Source organism: Eriocheir sinensis, chromosome 6, assembly GCF_024679095.1.
Source record: "Eriocheir sinensis breed Jianghai 21 chromosome 6, ASM2467909v1, whole genome shotgun sequence".
Taxonomy (NCBI): domain Eukaryota; kingdom Metazoa; phylum Arthropoda; class Malacostraca; order Decapoda; family Varunidae; genus Eriocheir; species Eriocheir sinensis.
Genome location: NC_066514.1, coordinates 21,700,597 through 21,721,025, shown reverse-complemented (window position 1 = coordinate 21,721,025; position 20,429 = coordinate 21,700,597). Strand labels below are relative to the sequence as shown.

Here is a 20,429-nt window from a genome sequence, read left to right as displayed (position 1 = left end):
ATGAGGACATGACTTTTCGCAGTCTGTGAATTATCTCCCCGGCGTCAGACAGGTCACTGAGAAGGACGTTATTTTCGCGTCGAGATACGTGCAGGTCATTGAAGAGGCCGCTGTTTTCTTCCTCCAGCTCTGACCTTTGCTGTTCTGCCTCTCTCCGAGCCGTTTCTTGAGCCAGCACTGCCCTGTGCAGGATGCTGGCTTCATCTGACGCCTGAAGCAGGAGGACGGACAGGAGGCCGTTTTGGCTGGTGAGGTCCTGCATGGCCTGCTGTGTCTGCTTCTGCTCGGCCAGCAGATCGGCAATCATCCACGCCTTGTGGGCCGCGAGGGGTCCCGCGGGGGGTCCTCTTTCCCAGGTGCGGCGGCGGGCAGCCCTTCGGCGGCGCGGCGGCGGCAGCCCTTCGGTGGGCACGGCGGCGGGCTGCCCTTCGGCGGGCGCGGCTGTGGGCCCAGACCCGTTGTACTCCAGGACCACATTGATGGCCACGGCCCACCACACCAGCGCGAGAACAACGTCAAGGCGCATCGTCGGGATGATGATTGAAGGACGTCTGAATGAAAAAAAAAAAGTGCGGAAGTGAGAGACAACGAGGGAAAGCGACAGTGAGCTGAGAGCCGGACAGCAACGACAGCAGGAAAAGAGGGCAGCAGAAGTGTGTCCTCCTCTCCCTCCTCCTTGCAGTGTTACCCAACTCATTAAGGACGGCGAATGCATGACGAGAGAGAGAGAGAGAGAGAGAGAGAGAGAGAGACCAATCAGTAATTTAAATGGTGGAAAGGAATGCTCCGTCAGATGTAAGAATCTCTCTCTCCTTTGTTTCACCTCCTCACATGAATTAACTTCTTTTACACAGTTGTACGTACTTAGCTGATAGGCGTAAACAAGCCTCAATGTATTGATCTTTATTGATTTGTATTGATCTTTAACATGTTTAGAATTGCTGGTTTCTTTTAGGCCTTCCCACAACCACGAATGACATTGGCAACTTTGTCAATGCAGCCAAATCTGTGGATGGAATAATCCAAACAATAAAGAGCCTGTCTCCGGGAAAGAAGTACACCCTGCTGCCGGTGTTATTTTAACAGTCTGTTATCCATTTTAAAAGGGAAAATATAAGCTCATTTCAGCTGCCTGAAATAGGCTTTCAGATCGAGTGCCTAGAATGCAGGAAATGCATCCTTTTTCCTAGCATGTGTTAATGACTCCGGCATTCGCGCCATCAGGTCCACCACCCACCCAGAGTTTACCCTGCCTACGGGCCTGTCAATGACCTGTCCGTATCCAGACACCAGAATACTGGCCTGCCAATGACCTGTCCGTATCCAAACACCAGAATACTGGCCTGTCAATGACCTGTCCGTATCCAGTGTGTGTGTGTGTGTGTGTGTGTGTGTGTGTGTGAAGGACAAACAAGGCGGGGTCAGAGTTGCTGGTAGTGGAACGCGCACGGCACGGATAGGCTATTCAGTACGGTACCGCATAACGCCCACACACACTCCTTCAAATACTATAGTATTTCCATTTTGTATAAATACCCCGACACTGGACAACGTTGTATTCCAACGGTGTCCAGTGTCGCGGTATCTATACAAAATCTTTGTTATTATCCTAAAAACGAAACAATCTCAGCACTATGACCTTATTAGATTATCCAATCATTTAATCAAATCCATTTAAAGGTATTGAGTAGCTGACATATGAGAGGAAGCGAGAAGTCTTGAGAGTGTGTGGCAGATATGTGCATGGGGCGGGGCTGACCCGCATAGGCCTACACCCCACCGGCCAGTTTCAAATGGAAATACTATAGTACCTTCAGGATAAATTTACTGATAGATAGAAAAGTTTTAAGAAATGTGAGAAATAGAGAGCGGTTTGGTGCAAGATGCTCCGGGTTCGAAGAGAAATTGAACCAGAGCTTTAGCCCGAAGAACCGCCGGTGACCGAGAGAAACTGCCAGGGTTGAGGATGCCGGTGGGGGAGGGGGGGAGGATGAGGATGGGGAGTCCGACGATAGGGGAGTTACGCCGGGGGGGAAGGATGGGGAGAGAGAAGGATGAGGATGGGGAGGCCGACGATAGGGGAGTTACGTCGGAGGGAAAGGATGGGGAGAGGAAGGATGAGGAAGGGAGGCCGACGATAGGGGAGTTACGCCGGGGGAAAGGATGGGAGAGAGAAGGATGAGGAAGGGAGGCCGACGATAGGGGAGTTACGTCGGGGAAGGATGGGAGGGGGGAAGGATAGGGAGGGGTGGCTCCTCAACAGGAACGAGCTCACTAGGGCATATCGTGGTCACTATTGTAGATTGGGCTCGTCATATGCAGGACCGACTTCTTCGGAGACGACGATAGCAGATTCATAGGCATTTCCTCCATTTTCAACGTTGGATACAGCCAGCTCTTTAACAAGGTCGTCATTTTCTTTCATGAAGATGTCCAGCGCTCTGACAAGATCGTCATTTTCCTCCTTGGAGACGTGCAGCGCTTTTACAAAGTTGTCATTTTCCTCCATGAAGATGTCCAGCTCTTTGACAAGGTCGTTGATTTCATCCATGGATACGTGCAGCGCTTCTACAAGGTCGTCATCATTCTCCTTGGAGATGTCCAGCGCTTCTACAAAGTCGTCATCATTATCCTTTGAGATGTCCAGCGCTTTTACAAAGTCGTCATTTTCCTCCATGAAGATGTCCAGCGCTTTTATAAGGTCGTTATTTTCTTCCTTGGAGATGTGCAGTGCTTTTACAAAGTCGTCATTTTCTTCCTTGGAAATGTGCAGCGTTTTGACAAGGTCGTTGATTTCATTCATGGAGATTGTCAGTGCTTTTACAGAGTCGTCATTTTCTTCCGTGAAGATGTCCAGTGCTTTTAAAAGGTCGTCATCATCATCCATGGAGATGGTCTGCGCTTTTACAAGGTCGTCATCATTCTCCTTGGAGATGTCCAGCACTCTTACAAGGTCGTCATCATTCTCCTTGGAGATGGTCTGCGCTTTCACAAGGTTTTGCAGTCTGTCAATTTCTTCCCTAGCGCTAGACAGGTCATTGGCGAGATCGTTGTTTTCGTGTCTCGATAAGGACACTTCATTGGCCAGACCGGTGTTTTCTTTGCGGAAAAGGGACAGGTATTTTCGGAGCCTGTGAATTATTTTCCCAGCATTTGACAGGTCATTGGCCAGACCGGTGTTTTCTTTCCGGGATAGGGACTGGCCTTTTCGCAGCCTGTCAACTTCTTTCCAAGCGTTAGACAGGTCAATGGCCAGACCGGTGTTTTCTTTCCGGGATAGGGACTGGCCTTTTCGCAGCCTGTCAACTTCTTTCCAAGCGTTAGACAGGTCATTGGCCAGACCGGTGTTTTCTTTCCGGGATAGGGACTGGCCTTTTCGCAGCCTGTCAACTTCTTTCCAAGCGTTAGACAGGTCATTGGCCAGACCGGTGTTTTCTTTCCGGGATAGGGACAGGCCTTTTCGCAGCCTGTCAATTTCTTTCCAAGCGTTAGACAGGTCATTGGCCAGACCGGTGTTTTCTCTCCGGGATAGGGACAGGCCTTTTTGCAGCCTGTCAATTTCTTCCCTAGCGTTAGACAGGTCATTGGCCAGACCGGTGTTTTCTTTCCGGAATAGGGACTGGCCTTTTTGCAGCCTGTCAATTTCTTCCCTAGCGTTAGACAGGTCATTGGCCAGACCGGTGTTTTCTCTCCGGGATAGGGACAGGCCTTTTTGCAGCCTGTCAATTTCTTCCCTAGCGTTAGACAGGTCATTGGCCAGACCGGTGTTTTCTTTCCGGGATAGGGACTGGCCTTTTTGCAGCCTGTCAATTTCTTCCCTAGCGTTAGACAGGTCACTGACCAGACCGTCGTTTTCTTCCCGGAATGAAGACACGACTTTTCTCAGTCTGTGAATTATCTCCCCAGCGTCAGACAGGTCACTGACCAGACCGTCGTTTTCTTCCAGGGATGAGGACATGACTTTTCGCAGTCTGTGAATTATCTCCCCGGCGTCAGACAGGTCACTGAGAAGGACGTTATTTTCGCGTCGAGATACGTGCAGGTCATTGAAGAGGCCGCTGTTTTCTTCCTCCAGCTCTGACCTTTGCTGTTCTGCCTCTCTCCGAGCCGTTTCTTGAGCCAGCACTGCCCTGTGCAGGATGCTGGCTTCATCTGACGCCTGAAGCAGGAGGACGGACAGGAGGCCGTTTTGGCTGGTGAGGTCCTGCATGGCCTGCTGTGTCTGCTTCTGCTCGGCCAGCAGATCGGCAATCATCCACGCCTTGTGGGCCGCGAGGGGTCCCGCGGGGGGTCCTCTTTCCCCAGGTGCGGCGGCGGGCAGCCCTTCGGCGGGCGCGGCGGCGGGCAGCCCTTCGGCGGGCACGGCAGCGGGCTGCCCTTCGGCGGGCGCGGCTGTGGGCCCAGACCCGTTGTACTCCAGGACCACATTGATGGCCACGGCCCACCACACCAGCGCGAGAACAACGTCAAGGCGCATCGTCGGGATGATGATTGAAGGACGTCTGAATGAAAAAAAAAAAGTGCGGAAGTGAGAGACAACGAGGGAAAGCGACAGTGAGCTGAGAGCCGGACAGCAACGACAGCAGGAAAAGAGGGCAGCAGAAGTGTGTCCTCCTCTCCCTCCTCCTTGCAGTGTTACCCAACTCATTAAGGACGGCGAATGCATGACGAGAGAGAGAGAGAGAGAGAGAGAGAGAGAGAGAGAGACCAATCAGTAATTTAAATGGTGGAAAGGAATGCTCCGTCAGATGTAAGAATCTCTCTCTCCTTTGTTTCACCTCCTCACATGAATTAACTTCTTTTACACAGTTGTACGTACTTAGCTGATAGGCGTAAACAAGCCTCAATGTATTGATCTTTATTGATTTGTATTGATCTTTAACATGTTTAGAATTGCTGGTTTCTTTTAGGCCTTCCCACAACCACGAATGACATTGGCAACTTTGTCAATGCAGCCAAATCTGTGGATGGAATAATCCAAACAATAAAGAGCCTGTCTCCGGGAAAGAAGTACACCCTGCTGCCGGTGTTATTTTAACAGTCTGTTATCCATTTTAAAAGGGAAAATATAAGCTCATTTCAGCTGCCTGAAATAGGCTTTCAGATCGAGTGCCTAGAATGCAGGAAATGCATCCTTTTTCCTAGCATGTGTTAATGACTCCGGCATTCGCGCCATCAGGAACGAGCTTCCATACAAGGAAGACGTTTTAAGTTAACCTTACAACTACGTAGAAGTAATCACCGTGGATCACTGCTTCCACGCCCCTCAATATCCACCTATTGAAAAGGAACATCACAGCTAAGTTGTAATATGTAGTAGCGTTTGGCCAAAAGTTGTATTATTATAACTAGCTGTGTGGGTGAGCGTTATTATTATTACGACGTGGAGGTGAGTTACGCTTCGGTGATCTGCTTTTCTACCCTTAAGTTTCAGTTGTATAAATTACCTAAAGTATATTGTACGCTACTGAGCGCGTGAAACCGATCCCAGAGAGGCGGTTTTCAATATACCTTTATAAGTCAACATAATATTATTTATAACAATCATTTACATTACTTTATAACATAAATTTAATAGTTTCTAACATAATTTCAATAGCAGTAATAAGTTTATATCACAATTTCAATAGTATTGGGTTATTGCAACTACTTGTTGCCAAGATAATTTCAACAAGTGATTAATTGCCACTTGTTGGATAAATAATTATCCATACGTCTTAATATAACTTTTAGTAAATTGGTTTATAACCTTCAATAAGATGTAAGGAATTAATATAACTTCTTTAAATTAGGTTGTTAGTAGTTGTTTGATGAATGACCTTGAGTTCCATTATTTAGCCTGGAGGGTGATTACTCGTTGGCTAGTAGTACGTTAACCATCAATACCTCTCATCGGGCCTTAGCCTGATTTCATCTGAAAACCGGTTAAGTCCAGGTGAGATTGTAAAATGAAAGTGTTGGTTTACGGGCACAGTTACGTTTGAGAACTTGAAGAAAAGTGCGATTGGCCCCAGTCATTAACCGTAAATGACCAAGAAATAGATGTGCTCTTTACATTTAGGTATTTTCCTGGAAAGAACTACCAATTCCTGGTAGAAAGGCCTCAGGAATTTGAGATATTGGAAGAGTTGAACCCGGATTACATGATTATCATTCTGGGAGGTAATTCAATAGTTGATACTTGGTCCAACGGGGAGGTCAAAGCTCTGGCAAATGAATTTTATGAGAAACTCAATGAGAGCCTACCTGACACTGTTAAAATAGCAGTGCAAATAGAACCTCGCTATTATGAAGAGGACAATCCATTTGGAGCCCCCACAGCAGACGATTTTAACCGGCGGCGCCAAATTATAAATAATTTTGTGAACAAACAACTCAAAAGGCGCGGGCTGGTTGACCATATGGCATTGTTGGGACCGGCATCAATGTACGGCCCAGACTCCTTCAGAGATGGGGTGCACCTGAATGATGAGGCTCTCCAAGAATATCAGGGTAACTTAATTAACACTCTGGTTTGTGCCATGGAAAATTGAGTGTTTTCATTTGAAAGCACCTCAATTCTAGTGATCCCTGGGCATCCTTTTAACTCTGTGGTCTACTGGAATTCAATTATAATAACAAGTATTTTATTTTTTAGTAATACTTTAGAATCATAACTGTTTGGTTTGATTTCTAGTTTTATAGCAATTAAGATTTTAAGTTAAGCAAGCAAGATGACTGACCTTGATCCTAAGCAAATCACCGAGGCAGAGGAAGAAATTAAGTCATTAAGAAAGTTAAGAGCTACACATAAAAGGAAAATTACCCTCAAACTAAAAACATTAAATAAACAACGTGAAGATAATATACTGGATGCTTCTCTTTATAAATCCCAGTTGAAGGGTATTCAAGAAGAGAGAGACAGTATTAAGAAGTATGATGAAAGAATTACCCTAATTATGTGTAAGCTTGATCAGGAGAGTACAGCCCCTGAATCGTTTGAACAGGAACTTGAAGAACAAGTCAATTATGACTCGCAGATAGATGTTCAGTTAAATGAATATAAAGATTTGCTTCTAGGAGAAGGACAGCCTTCAGATAAGTCCTTAGCCGAACTGGCAGTCCTAATGAGATTCAGTGAGACTAAACCACCACCTCTTGAATGTGGAACGTTCACTGGCCAGAAGGACAAGTTTGCTTTTAACACTTTTATAAATCAGTTTAACACAGTCATTGGTAATAAGAAAAGTTTGTCTAACGCCAGTAAGTTAGCGTACTTAGTGGGCTACCTCAGATTATGCCCTGACTGTGGTCAAACATCTGTCAATAACAGATGATAATTATGAGGAAGCCGTGAAATTGCTAAAAAAGGAATTTCTAAATAAGTCTTTTATCATTGATGAGACTATTAAAAACATCATGAATGCCACTCCAAGTTATAGTAATGACCCTGACTTCATTTCAGTTAAAAGGTACCTCAATGAAGTAAGAGCTTATGTTTATGAATTAAAGGCACAAGGATTAGATTTTCTGGAAGACCAGAGTGCAGGTTTAACCATGATTAGCCACGTAGTGTTTCAGAAACTGCCCAATCAGATTAAGAGTGAATTAATTCATTTATTAGGAAAGACCTACCCTAATTTAAATGAGATATTTGACAAAAGTCAAGAAGTATTAGCAGTTTTGAATTGTACCAGCACCAAGTCAGTTAGGCCAAAGACATTTAAAAGTAACCAACAACAAACGTCGGAGAGGCCTAAACAATTGAAAACTACTAATAAACCTCCTCCAACAAACAAGAGTACCCTACAGAACTATAAGAACACCAACAGCAAGGAAGTAACTCCTAACAATCAGGAGAATAAATTAGAATGTAAGCTTTGTTGCTCTCATAGTCATAACATGGGTCATTGTCCTAATTTCAAGTTTTATGATAGTAGGGTGGCGAGGTTGAAGGAACTGTCAATGTGTACTCGTTGTGGTGGTTCAGGGCATGAGACACAGCAGTGCTATGGAAACCAAGGGAAGTTGAAATACCCTTGTAAACTGTGTGGCACAAAAGATCATTTTACTGCACTTTGCCCTCAAAATGTCACGGAGAAAAGAATGTGAAAACAAATATAAGCTTGTGCTTGGCTCAAAGAAACATAGACTCCTGTCAGATGCTTCCCACTAGAACCATCACAATAAAATGTGGATCTAGAACAAGAAAAGTAAGATGTCTGATGGATAGTGGAAGTCAGAGGTCCTATATATCAGAATCCTGCACAAAGTTGATTCGTCCTGACACACGCAACCTCTATAAACTGAGTTGTGATGTGAATACCTATCTTGGAGAGGACACTAAGGAGTTCAAACAAATGTCCACAGGCATTAAGATTGGCCAGAAGTTGGTGTTTATACCATTATTGATTGACAGCACCTTTAAACTAACCTATGAAGTACCAGGGTTAAGTGCTGTAATCAACAGATTTAAACAAAATAATATAAAATTACTTGATGAAACATATTACCACAACACCGACTCTGATATTGTAAATGTGGACATGTTATTGGGCATTGATGTGTTGCAACATATTCATCATTACTCTACTGAGAAATTAGGGGGCACTTGCACATTCATGGAAGGAAAATATGCTCCTATTGGTAATATCTTTAGATTTTTAGAAGAAGAACAAAAAGGAGCTGTAAGAGCATCACTCAAAACTAAAGTAGAGCAAGTGGATAATAAAACCAGAACAATGGTTAATGCTGTGATGGATCCATTAAAGTCTTATTTTAATCCCCTGGAAAATATATTGACCGATTCAGAAGTTGATAATGGCTTGGAAAATCTTTTTAGCCTAGAATCTTTGGGGATAAAAACCGACGACCAAGAACTTGTTTCTATAGACAAAGAACAAGTAGATAAGTTCAAGGAGGGAATAAAATTTAAAGATGGGCACTACCATGTAGAGCTGCCTTGGTACCCAGAAAAGGTAGATGACGTGCCATCAAATTATAATGTTGCCCTCAAGGTATTAGATAGAACAGTCAGTCACCTTAAAAATAAGAACTTATTGGATAAATATGAAGCTGTTTTTGATCAACAGTTGGCTGATGGAATCATTGAAGAAATTAAAGTAGATCCATCTGAATACAAGAACAAAACTTGGATTCCACACAGACCCATCGTTAAGATGGAAGAACAAGTAACCACTAAGATCAGACCTGTGTTTAATTGTTCCTTAAAAACTGAAAAGGAAACGCCTTCTCTAAATGAAGCAGCTTATACAGGTATTGACATGATGAACAACATCCTTAATATGTTGTTCCTATTTAGATCTAATGATTATGTAATGACCAGTGATGTTAAACAAGCCTTTTTGATGATTAAATTAAAGAAAGAAGAAGATCAAAATAGGTTTTGCTTCTTTTGGAAGAGAGGAGATAAGTTAATCACTTATAGATTTAAAAGTATAGTATTTGGATTCACCTCCTCCCCCTTCATACTTCATTATGTGATGCAACATCATGCCAACACCTTTCCTGATGATAAAATAAGTCAAATACTATCAGATAATTTTTATGTGGATAACCTAATAGTAACAGGAAATGACCTTAGTGACTTGCACAATACATACCAAGAAACATATAACAGGATGAAATCCGGAGGATTCACATTAAGATCTTGGAACTCTAACTCACTTGAGTTAAGAGATAAAATGGCTCATGATGAAAAGTTAGTTGAGCACACTTGCAAGGAGGAAAAAGTTCTGGGATATAGATATAACTACCAAGAAGATACGTTAAGTGTCGCCCCTTGCAAGATAAATGCTTCAGCTAACACCAAGCGCCAAGTATTGTCCCAAACCTCCAAATTATTTGATCCCATAAATTTTGCTCTACCAATAACCATCAAAGGGAAAATATTGATGAGGAAGATATGGAAATTAGAAACAGGTTGGGATGAAGTTTTACCTCAAGACTTATGCAATGAAATGAGGAAATTAAGTAAGGACTTAGAACAGGTACCTGATATACCCTTTCAAAGGCAAGCCTTAAATGAAAATAGAAATTATGGCTTGCACATATTCTGTGATAGCTCTGCAGAAGCCTATGGATTTGTAGCCTATGCAGTAGATGAGAATAATGAAAGAACATTCCTGTATGCCAAGTCCAAATTAGTACCTTTATGGAAGAAAAATGAGCACAGTATTCCCACTTTAGAATTACTGGGTGTCATTTTGGCTTTTAAATGCTTGCCATCTCTGTTAGAGTCCTATAAGGGCATGCAAATTCAGTTTCTAAACTTATGTGTAGATGCACAGGTAGTCCTGAGTTGGCTATTAAATAAGGAGACTAAAGTCAAGTCAAAATTCCTCCGCAACAGAGTATTAGATGCAGTCTGTTTAAAGGACGAGCTAGTCAAAAAATTCAATATTCCTATTTCCTACCATTATGTAAACACAGACCATAACCCAGCGGACCTGGTAACCAAAGGCCTATCATATAACCAGTTTGTAAATAAACTGCAATTTTGGCTTGAGGGTCCTCACTGGCTCAGTAATGAATTTAAGCAGTGGCCTGAATATCCATTGCTCAGTGTATCACCTACTCAGCAAACAGTCCTGGGCACATTCTGCAATAATAGCAGTAATCAGCCTCATAAAGTTAATACGGGGATAATAAATTTAAATAAATTCTCCTGTTTAAACCGGCTGATTAAGTGCACCAGTTATCTATATAAGTTTCTGAGTAAGGTGAAGGTCTGTGATCCCGTGGTAGAAGCATGGAATTATTGGATAAGAACAACTCAGGAGGAGCATTATCATGAAGAGATCTCCTTTCTGAGACAAAAAGATAAAGACAGTAAGGCACCTCCTCTGGTTTCACATCTTTATTTATAGACCCTAAAGGGATACTTAGAACCAGAGGTAGGATTAGCAAATGCTTGTACTATAATTATAACGTACACAACCCTATACTCCTTTCTAGGGATAGCAGGTTCACTCTCTTAGTAATATTGGATAGCCATTATAAGAGACAGCACTTAGGAATTGGCACTACCTTAAATTATATAAGGGAACAAGGATATTGGATACCCAAAGGTAGAATGGCAGTCAAAAGTGCTCTGAGTACCTGCATGGTGTGCAAAAGATACAATGCATTAGCCTATAAATACCCTAAATTGACAGATATGCCTAAGCATCATATGAATTTAGTAAAGCCATTCCAACATGTAGGTGTGGACTTTACTGGACATTTTTGGGTTCAGGATAATGACACAGCCAGAGCAATTAAAGTTTATGTACTAGTATTCACCTGTCTCAATATTAGGGCTGTGCATTTTGAGCTGTTAACAGATATGTCCACTAAGAATTTTTTGCTGGCTTTTCAAAGATTTTGTAATACCTACTCTATCCCAGAATATTTATACTCTGACAATGCCAAATCATTTATAAAGGGAGGCTCAGTCCTAGAAAATGCCCTGCAGTCAATGGAGTTTGTGGCTGAACTGGAAAAGTGTAACATCAAACACATAAGAATACCTGTTTACTCTGCCTGGATAGGTTCTGCATGGGAACGACTTATTCGTACCATGAAGAATTGTCTGTATAAAGTGGTAGGCAGATCCAAGCTGACATATCATGAACTCTTGACATCGTTGTCGAATATACAGCTTGCAATGAATTCAAGACCATTAACATACAGGTCCAGTTCAGATGAACTTGAACCAATAAAACCTAATTCCTTCCTCCAATTTCATGGAAATTCTTCTAATATTAAGGGATAATGCAGAGGTATGGGTTGATGACCAGGAAACCCTTGAAAACACATTGGTGGTTCAGGAAGAATTACTTGATAAGTTTAAAAGCTGTGGTATAATGACTATTTACTCAGTTTAAGAGAACACAGCAAAACTTATATCAAAGTAGCTGGGAAAATAGAATAAAAGTAGGTGATGTAGTTATTATTAAAGCCATCAATAAGCCCAGACCTTATTGGATGTTGGGTAAAGTTATAGAACTCATAATGGGTCGTGATAATAAAGTAAGGACAGTAAAGGTAAAGCAGGGAAATGGAGCCCTAGAGTATCATTCTATATGCAACCTTTACCCGCTTGAAGTGTCAGTAACTCATGCGGGTAGGGATACTGCTGCCCCAGTTGATAATAACACTGAAGATGCAGCCTCTAGTGTAGCCCCTCAGCTGGTTTCCTCCCGTCCAAAAAGAAAAGCGACCCAGAGGTTCGAAAGGATGCTTAGGGATAATCTGGATAATCTGTAACTGTACAGTACTTAGTATAAGTTAGTATTACAGGGATAAAAAATAAATTGCTACACCTCTTTCAGAGGTGAGGATAAAAAATAAGAAAATTGTATTTGGGGTTCAGGTATTGTGCCTTATTATTTCATGTTACTTTAAGGATATTTGAGGTACTATCTTCAAATAATTATAAAATGCTACACCTTATATAATGAAGGTGAGGACAACTTGGATCATACTCCCAGAATGATTATTAGTATTGCTCACTTCCATTTGCAATCTGTTCTGGGGAGTGTGTTAGAATTTAAATATTTAACGAGCTTGTTTAACGATTGGGTGTGAATAACCCAGCGACTGCTATCATAATTACTAGTTCGGGATAGCTCATCCGCGCTCAGGCGAGTCCTATTCTGAGACGAAGGAGCGCGAGGCAGGCTCTCCCGGGCAGTCGTTCGCCAACACCCACTCGTGACACAGCTCACACATTCAGTCCTGAACGAGCTTCCATACAAGGAAGACGTTTTAAGTTAACCTTACAACTACGTAGAAGTAATCACCGTGGATCACTGCTTCACGCCCTCAATATCCACCTATTGAAAAGGAACATCACAGCTAAGTTGTAATATGTAGTAGCGTTTGGCCAAAAGTTGTATTATTATAACTAGCTGTGTGGGTGAGCGTTATTATTATTACGACGTGGAGGTGAGTTACGCTTCGGTGATCTGCTTTTCTACCCTTAAGTTTCAGTTGTATAAATTACCTAAAGTATATTGTACGCTACTGAGCGCGTGAAACCGATCCCAGAGAGGCGGTTTTCAATATACCTTTATAAGTCAACATAATATTATTTATAACAATCATTTACATTACTAACGCGTCCTTCGCTCCCCAGGCACCGACTGCACCTTCCCCCCTTTGCCACAGCCCCCCCACATCGGCCGCTACGGAGCCTCTCCGCTCGCCCATCTCATCGACGCCCATCCGGCCCCGGAACGTCAGCGCGTCGTCGGTCCACGGCAGGGGGGAGAGTCCTCGCCAGTCTCGTCCCCTCGCCCGACAGTCCCCACAGAGAAGTGCTGTGCCGTTCTTCTTCATATCCAGAACGACTGCTGAGGGCTGGACCGGACTGTCTGTCACTCCATCACCCTGCCGCCAGCTCGTTGACGGCGCGCTGCAGCCTGCCTGCCCGGCCGGCACGACACGTCGGGGCGGCGGGGTGTCCCAATGGGTTTGCACCATCCGATGTGATGTTGGCCTTCCCCAACCAGCAGCCAGCAGCCACCCCACCCCCGCACGTTCGTCCGCGCACCGAGCCCAGTGTGGCGCACCTTCGTCTGCGCTCCCGTCAGGGTTGCGGCGTCCACCTCTTCACAGGTGCCCAGCTTGGCACCAGCGTTTACTTTCCGAGCCTCGTCGGAGGAGTTAGCCACCAGCACCGTGACTGACCCCTCCCCGCTTCGAGACTCCGTCCGGCTGCCACACACACAGGCAGCAGGCCCCGTGGACCTCACCGTCACCGTGCGCTGGCATGGCATCGCGTCGGCACGGACAACCAACGACCCCTCCCCGGGCCCCGGGCAGGTGCAGGCGCCGCGTCGCGACTTGCACCTTTCACACAGCCACCTTCGGGGAGCAGCAGCCGCGCCGCGCGCCAGCTCCGTGGCCCAGCACGCACGGCTCGTCTCGATCGGCGACGTCCATCGGCCGGCGCCGCTCCACAGCGCTGCCCCCGCCGATACGAGCACTGGGCCTCTCAGACTGCACGCAATCCCGTGACGCCACACCACAGCCTCTGTGGCGCGTCTCGTGTAGCAGCCGGCATGTCAGGCCGCCCCCCCCCAGTCGGCCCTCGGCGCTCCCCACCAAGCGGCCGCCGGGCCCCTCCACTGCCCTCCCGTGAAGCGTCCCTCGCCCTCGCTCCGCATCCTCATCCCAACCCTGGGCAAGCAGCAGCTGGCATCTTGAACTGGCCGCCCTGCCCCCGCCCCGCTGGCGCTCCCCCCTGGCTGTGAGGCCGAGGGGCGCCGAGGGGCAGGGCAGAGGGACGGGAAGGAAGCCGGGGCCGGGCGCCAAGCTGCAAGGCGGGTGAGAGGGCAGGGAGGCAGGGTGAGAGAGGCAACGAGGCAGGGTTACGGTCCGACTCCAGCACCAGCTGGCCCTGCAGCCCTGCAGCTCACTCCTCAGCCTCCTCGCCACCAGGCGGCGTCCGTCGCCAGCACACGACGCTTTTCTGTTCCCCCGCACCACGTTGCTGCTGCGCTGCTGCTGCCATGGGAGAGAGAGGAGACCGTGACGCCCAGCAAGGGCATGGAGGAGGGGGGGGGGGGGTGAGGCAGCAGGGGCAGGGGCTCCCAGCCTCTCCCCAGCTATTGGTAGCCACACACGCCGCCACCTTGCAGGGAGGCCCTGCCCAGGAGCCCAGAGCCCCAGATAGGCCCAGGACCGCCCGCCGCCTTCTTCCAGCAGCGAGCCTTCTTCCCTCCGCCTGCGACGGTGCACCTCTCTCTGCGTCGTCCTCCTCTCCCCTCAGGCCTCAGACCTCTCCTTCCTGGGTCTCCCTCCTCCACTCCCTCGCGCACCTCCTGCCCTCGCTGTGTCACTGCGGTGCTGCACGGTTCCACCTTCAGCGACGAGCTTGCTCGAGAAGATGCACCTGCATGTGGCTGCCAGCTCTGCCCTCTCCTGCCTCCCTCTCTCCTGCCTGCCCGCTGTGCTGCCCTCTGAGCCTGCTCTCGTGCCTGCGCGTCTGCTCTCGTCTGCTCTCCTCTCTGCTGCCTGCTGTTTCTCTGCCTCCAGACTGCCTCCATGGCAGCACCACGATCCATCAGGGCCTTCACCCCCGGCACCACCCTCACCCACTCAGCCTCGGCCTTGCCCTTCGCTCACCCTCCCGGCGACCACTCACCCTCCTCACTCACCGCTTTCTGTTCTCACCTCCTCACTCCCACCCACTCCTTCCCCACACACACACCCCCCCATCCACAGGCAGGCCACGGGCGTAATCCTCACCAGATCCCCACCAGACCTCACGGCGGACCACAGTCACCAGAGCAGCCCACACAGCCACACACAGACAGGAGAGGGAACAGAAGGCAGGCAGCAAAGGATATACGAGGCAGACACTAAGTTCTGGCACACAAAACACTTCACAGAGTTTAATGACAGGTTCTTCAGCACACAGGTTAGTTTTGCAACGCACACACGCACGCTCGCACGCAACGCACAGCGCAGGCACACTCCAGACACGCGTCTTCTCCACTACCTCAACTCAGGAGCTCACTCTTCACCTCCCTCACCTCCTCTCAGCTGCGCCACCCTCCCTCTGCCGACTCAGCAGCCTCCCCTCCTCTCCCTCCTCGAGCCTCTGGCCTCTCTCCACTGTCTGCATCCTGCCTCAAGTTTCATTGCACCATCATTTTCTCACATTGCATCAATTCTTTCATTCACATTCATACAATCATTTACATTACTTTATAACATAAATTTAATAGTTTCTAACATAACTTCAATAGCAGTAATAAGTTTATATCATGAATTAAGTATATATTTCAAAAGAAAAATAAAGAAAAGATGTATAAATGTACAACAGAAACATAATAAATGGCAAACACAAGAAAATACTGAGTTTTGTGGCAGATAGCAGCAGCCTCCAAGGCAGTTTTTACTCCGTCACTCGTCAATACCCGTATCTCCCCGCCTGCGTCACGACTTGCTCTGCTGAAATTACCGCACCATAACCACGTCATCTGCCCCAATGATCTACGGGCCGGAGAACCAGCGCAGAAAAGGAGTAAGTTTAATTGGTCGCCAGATGAAACGGTCTTCTTACATCAAATTCATGAAAAAATACGTATAATCAGAGGGTGTTATGGGAAGAGTATCACCCCTGAGGATAAGAAGAGAGCGTGGACTGAAGTGGCAGAAGCTGTAACAAGGTTGGTAATCACATATTCATGGTTCAATCAGCTTACAAACTAACTTAACCTAATCAATTGGGTATTTTTTGCATAATAACACTGTTTTAACACAACCACTGACCTTCCAAACAGAACATACCTTTTCATTCTGTATCTGAATAGTTTCATTATGACCATTTCTGCCACAACCCCCTCTCCCTCAACAACCTAACATAACTAAACCTAACCGTGCCAAACCTGCCCTGTCCTACCGAACACATCCTAACTTAACATGCCAAGTTTGTTGGGGGGGAAGAGGGGGTTGGTATAGATAGTTATAGCATATTTGCCCTGTTTTCATTCTTGATTTATTTTTATTTGTTTATTATTTTTTTTATTGGGGGGGGGGGGGGGGATGCTAGGCATGCCAGACTATGGACACTTTTACAAGTACTTTATGTCAAGACTATATGGGAATGGGTAGGCTTTGTGAGAATGGTAAAGTAAGATTAAAATAGTATATTTATAGCATTGGCCAAACAGATTATGGTGATATAATGTTAGATTGGAATGTACTCAAGATAATGAAATTAAGGTTAACGCTTTTATTTTTTTTGTTACATATTCACATATCCATGATTCAAGTAACTTGCAAACTAACCTAACCTCGTCAAATGGGTATTTACCTCGTCAAATGGGTATTTTTGTATACAAACACAACCACAGAGTTTCCAAACAGGACATACTTATTCCTACTGCTCCATGTGAATAGCATCATCATGACCATTTCTGCTGCAACCCCCACTCCCTCAACAATCTAACATAACTAAACCAACTCCTGCTAAACATGTCCTACCAAACACGTCCTAACCTAACATGGTAGGTCCCCAAGTTTGTTAGGGTGGAAAGGGGGTTAGTATAAGAGAGTCAAGTCATATTTACCTGTTATTTTATTTATTCCTTATTTAGATTTTTTTTGGGGGGTGGGTGGGTTGGGCATGCCAGGCTCTCAACACTTTTACAAATATTTTATGTTAAGACTATATCGGAATAGGTAGATTTGATGAGAATGGTAAAGTAAGATTAAAATATTATTTTGATAGCATTGGTCAAACAGTTTCTGGTGATATAATGTTAGGTTAGAAGTACTCAAAAGAATGGAATTAAGATTAATGCTTTGAATTTTTTGTATAGCTGTATTGTAATATCCTCCTACTTAGAGAAAAGCATTTTAGAAAAGTAGGTAATGAAAAGTAGTATTTATGGCCATGTTCATAACAACTAAAAAGTTAATGTCTTATGATGCATGTAAATAAAATATTGGTACTGATAGCTTTCCATCACAGCATGTATTAAATGTTATTGGAGAAGTTATGGGAAATAAAAAGCATGCCATAGTGAAACGATTAAGAAACTTGCTTCACATTTATACCCTGACAGTGCCTTCCCTGGGAGTGGACCCCGTGCATGGGATGACTGTGAGAGGCGTTGGTACAACGTACAACAAAAATCAAAGCCTTGCATTGCCAAGTGCAAGAATGAGCAGCGGCAGACTGGTAATTTTTTTTAGTTGTTATGTCTTTAAATGTAAAACATATATTAGTTAGTTTTTTATGTGCTCACAGAATGCAGCTATACTGGCCACAATGCCTTTATTTCAGCTTAAAGTTAATAAGTTCATAGCAGTGAACTGCATATTTGATATAGAATTTTTTTTAATGTTCATCTGTCAATGACTATCAATCTATCTAAATACCTTGGTTGTCTTCCCCCAGTGAAGGGTTTTAGCCAAGACAGGCACACAAGTACTCACACTCACACTCATGTACACCACTCTCTCAGCTGCACAGCCCCTGAGGGAGTAAAAAAGGCCCTCACTGTATGGGGGATTAGCTGCACAGTTCAGGCAGGGAACTTCCACACCAAGGCCTCACAGCATACACTGGTTTACCCCTGCCCCACCACAACAATGACATTTTTATATTCTTTATATTTTTATATTCTTATTAAAACAATTTATTAATTACCCTTAAATTCATATTCTTTGTAGATACACACTTTATCAGTATTGCTAGAGACCATCCCAGCACATTGTTCATTACTTGTGGAAAAGATACCATTAGCTGCTCCGGCAACAGCCACTGCTTCAATATCTGCTGGCCCTATGACACCAGCCACTGTTTCATAATCTGCTGGCCCTATGACACCAGCCACTGCTTCATCATCTGCTGGCCCTATGACACCAGCCACTGTTTCATCATCTGCTGGCCCTATGACACCTGCCACTGCTTCATCATCTGCTGGCCCAATGACACCTGCCACTGCAAGGGATGACAATGAAGCTGCTCCACCAGTCACCACCTACTTCATCGGAGTTAAGAGATGCCTTTCATATGGCAGCAGTATAATTTTTTGATGCTGGGGCTGAATATTACTGCCTCAAGGCTATGATTTTGTCACTTTTTTTTATTATTACTGAGGAGGTTAGGGTGGAAGGGGTGAAAAATAATTTGTGCTGTTTTTCAACAGAAATGATTAGCAAATTCATTCAAAGCACAAAATTTACCGGAAAAAAAATTGTGTGCCATTGTGACTGGGTTCACTTGAGATTGGGCTCCAATACGCCTCCGTGGTCTAGTGGTCAGCATGCCTGGCTTCTACGCGGGCCCGGGTTCGAATCCCGGCCTGGGCAGTCGGCGTGCAGCTCACCCAGCTGATCATCCTCCCTCTCGGGCTGGTCGATAAATGACTACCTGGGGAAACTGTGGTAGCCCGGATGTCACACTGGCCCTGTGTCCCGGGGTAATGGGCTCCCTCTCACCACAGGCTCAAGGCCCAATGTTACGGAGATGAGCACCGAGGCCACGCGCTGCTATAGCGTATGCCCCAACTTTACCTTTACCTTTATTGGCTCGACTGACAGACATGGCTTTGTATGTCGAAGGTCACTGGTTCAATCTCCACAGCCAGCACTCTCTAACTTGGATTTTTCTGAGTTCCCTAGTGCCTTGATTAATTTCTCGGTGTTAAATGAGGAGATTTGCACCGGCACCCAGTCATGGGTGTTACATGATGCGTTGTTACTATCTTGGGCGTCATTTGGCCTTCAAAAGTGGGAGGACATTAGGGCAGACAGTTTTATATATATATATATATATATATATATATATATATATATATATATATATATATATATATATATATATATATATATATATATTTATATATATATATATATATATAACACCTTACTCACTGATCACATAACACTATTTTAGATTGTGGATGCAGGCAGGATATTCATTAGCACCTAATTAGACTCATGCTGCTCCAGTGCTCTCTGATGAACTCACAATCAAAATGTATAGTATACCTATGGTAGCATTGAGTAACTTAGGTCACTTGGTAAAGTGTTCACCTAAGTCATTAAAGCTGACAACAACAAAATAAAAGTGTGTGTGTTTGCAAGTGTTTAGTTTAGCATAGTAAAAAGATGCTGAAAAATTGGATTCCTCTACTTTATTGAATATATGACCATTGCACGTTAATACCATAGCTTTGAGCATTTGTAATCTTAGGTTCACTTGCAAAGTTCACATAAGTCCGAGACCCAACTGGAAACACAAAAAACCTGCATGTTTGCAAGCTGCTGCTTAGATTATTGGCATAATAATAAAAGATGCTGAAAACTAGATTCCACTAATAGAGTAATTATATACTGAATTTGTAATGGAGCCAAGATAAAAGCTATGTTTTCAGTGGTCATACCATGATCTCATGAAAATAAATAGGTTGACATATATAATTAATTACTACGTATTTTGGTATGATGACTATTGCACATTAATACCATAGCTTTGAATCCAATGATGAATATCTTCAAGCAAGACACAAATAGCAACAGATTGGTCACCAATTCACTCAGTAAACACAATACTCCAGAAAAGTAAACACTGAATTCACAATAAAGTTGTTTTTCCACTTGGAACTTTGTAAACAGAAACCAAGTAACCTCGTTTTACTTCACTCATAAGTCATGATGTTCGCGATGTGGTCACCTCGACCTTTCGTTCCTCCTCCCTCACACTGGCATACGTCTCTAACAAGCTTTCTTACCACCATTATCTCAATATGAATAACCGGCAGCATTAATTATAAATCATATTCTAAATGACATTTTAATGCAATTTTAATGTCATCTTTTTCATTTGCATGTGTGTACCTTTCTGCTACAAATAAAAGTTTTTTTCCCATGTTTTGTTTTCCTTAACTCGAATATTTCACATTTTAATCAATAACAAAGGC

General features: G+C 44.6%; 1 long non-coding RNA gene across 1 annotated transcript; it reads left to right on the top strand.

Moving 5' to 3' along the window:
- The first annotated feature begins 15,687 nt into the window (after positions 1 to 15,687).
- LOC126990158 (uncharacterized) lies at positions 15,688 to 19,122 on the top strand. Its single transcript, XR_007744083.1, has 3 exons — positions 15,688 to 16,163; positions 17,565 to 17,680; positions 18,175 to 19,122. It is a non-coding gene; the product is annotated as an uncharacterized LOC126990158 (long non-coding RNA).
- The last annotated feature ends 1,307 nt before the right edge of the window (positions 19,123 to 20,429 follow it).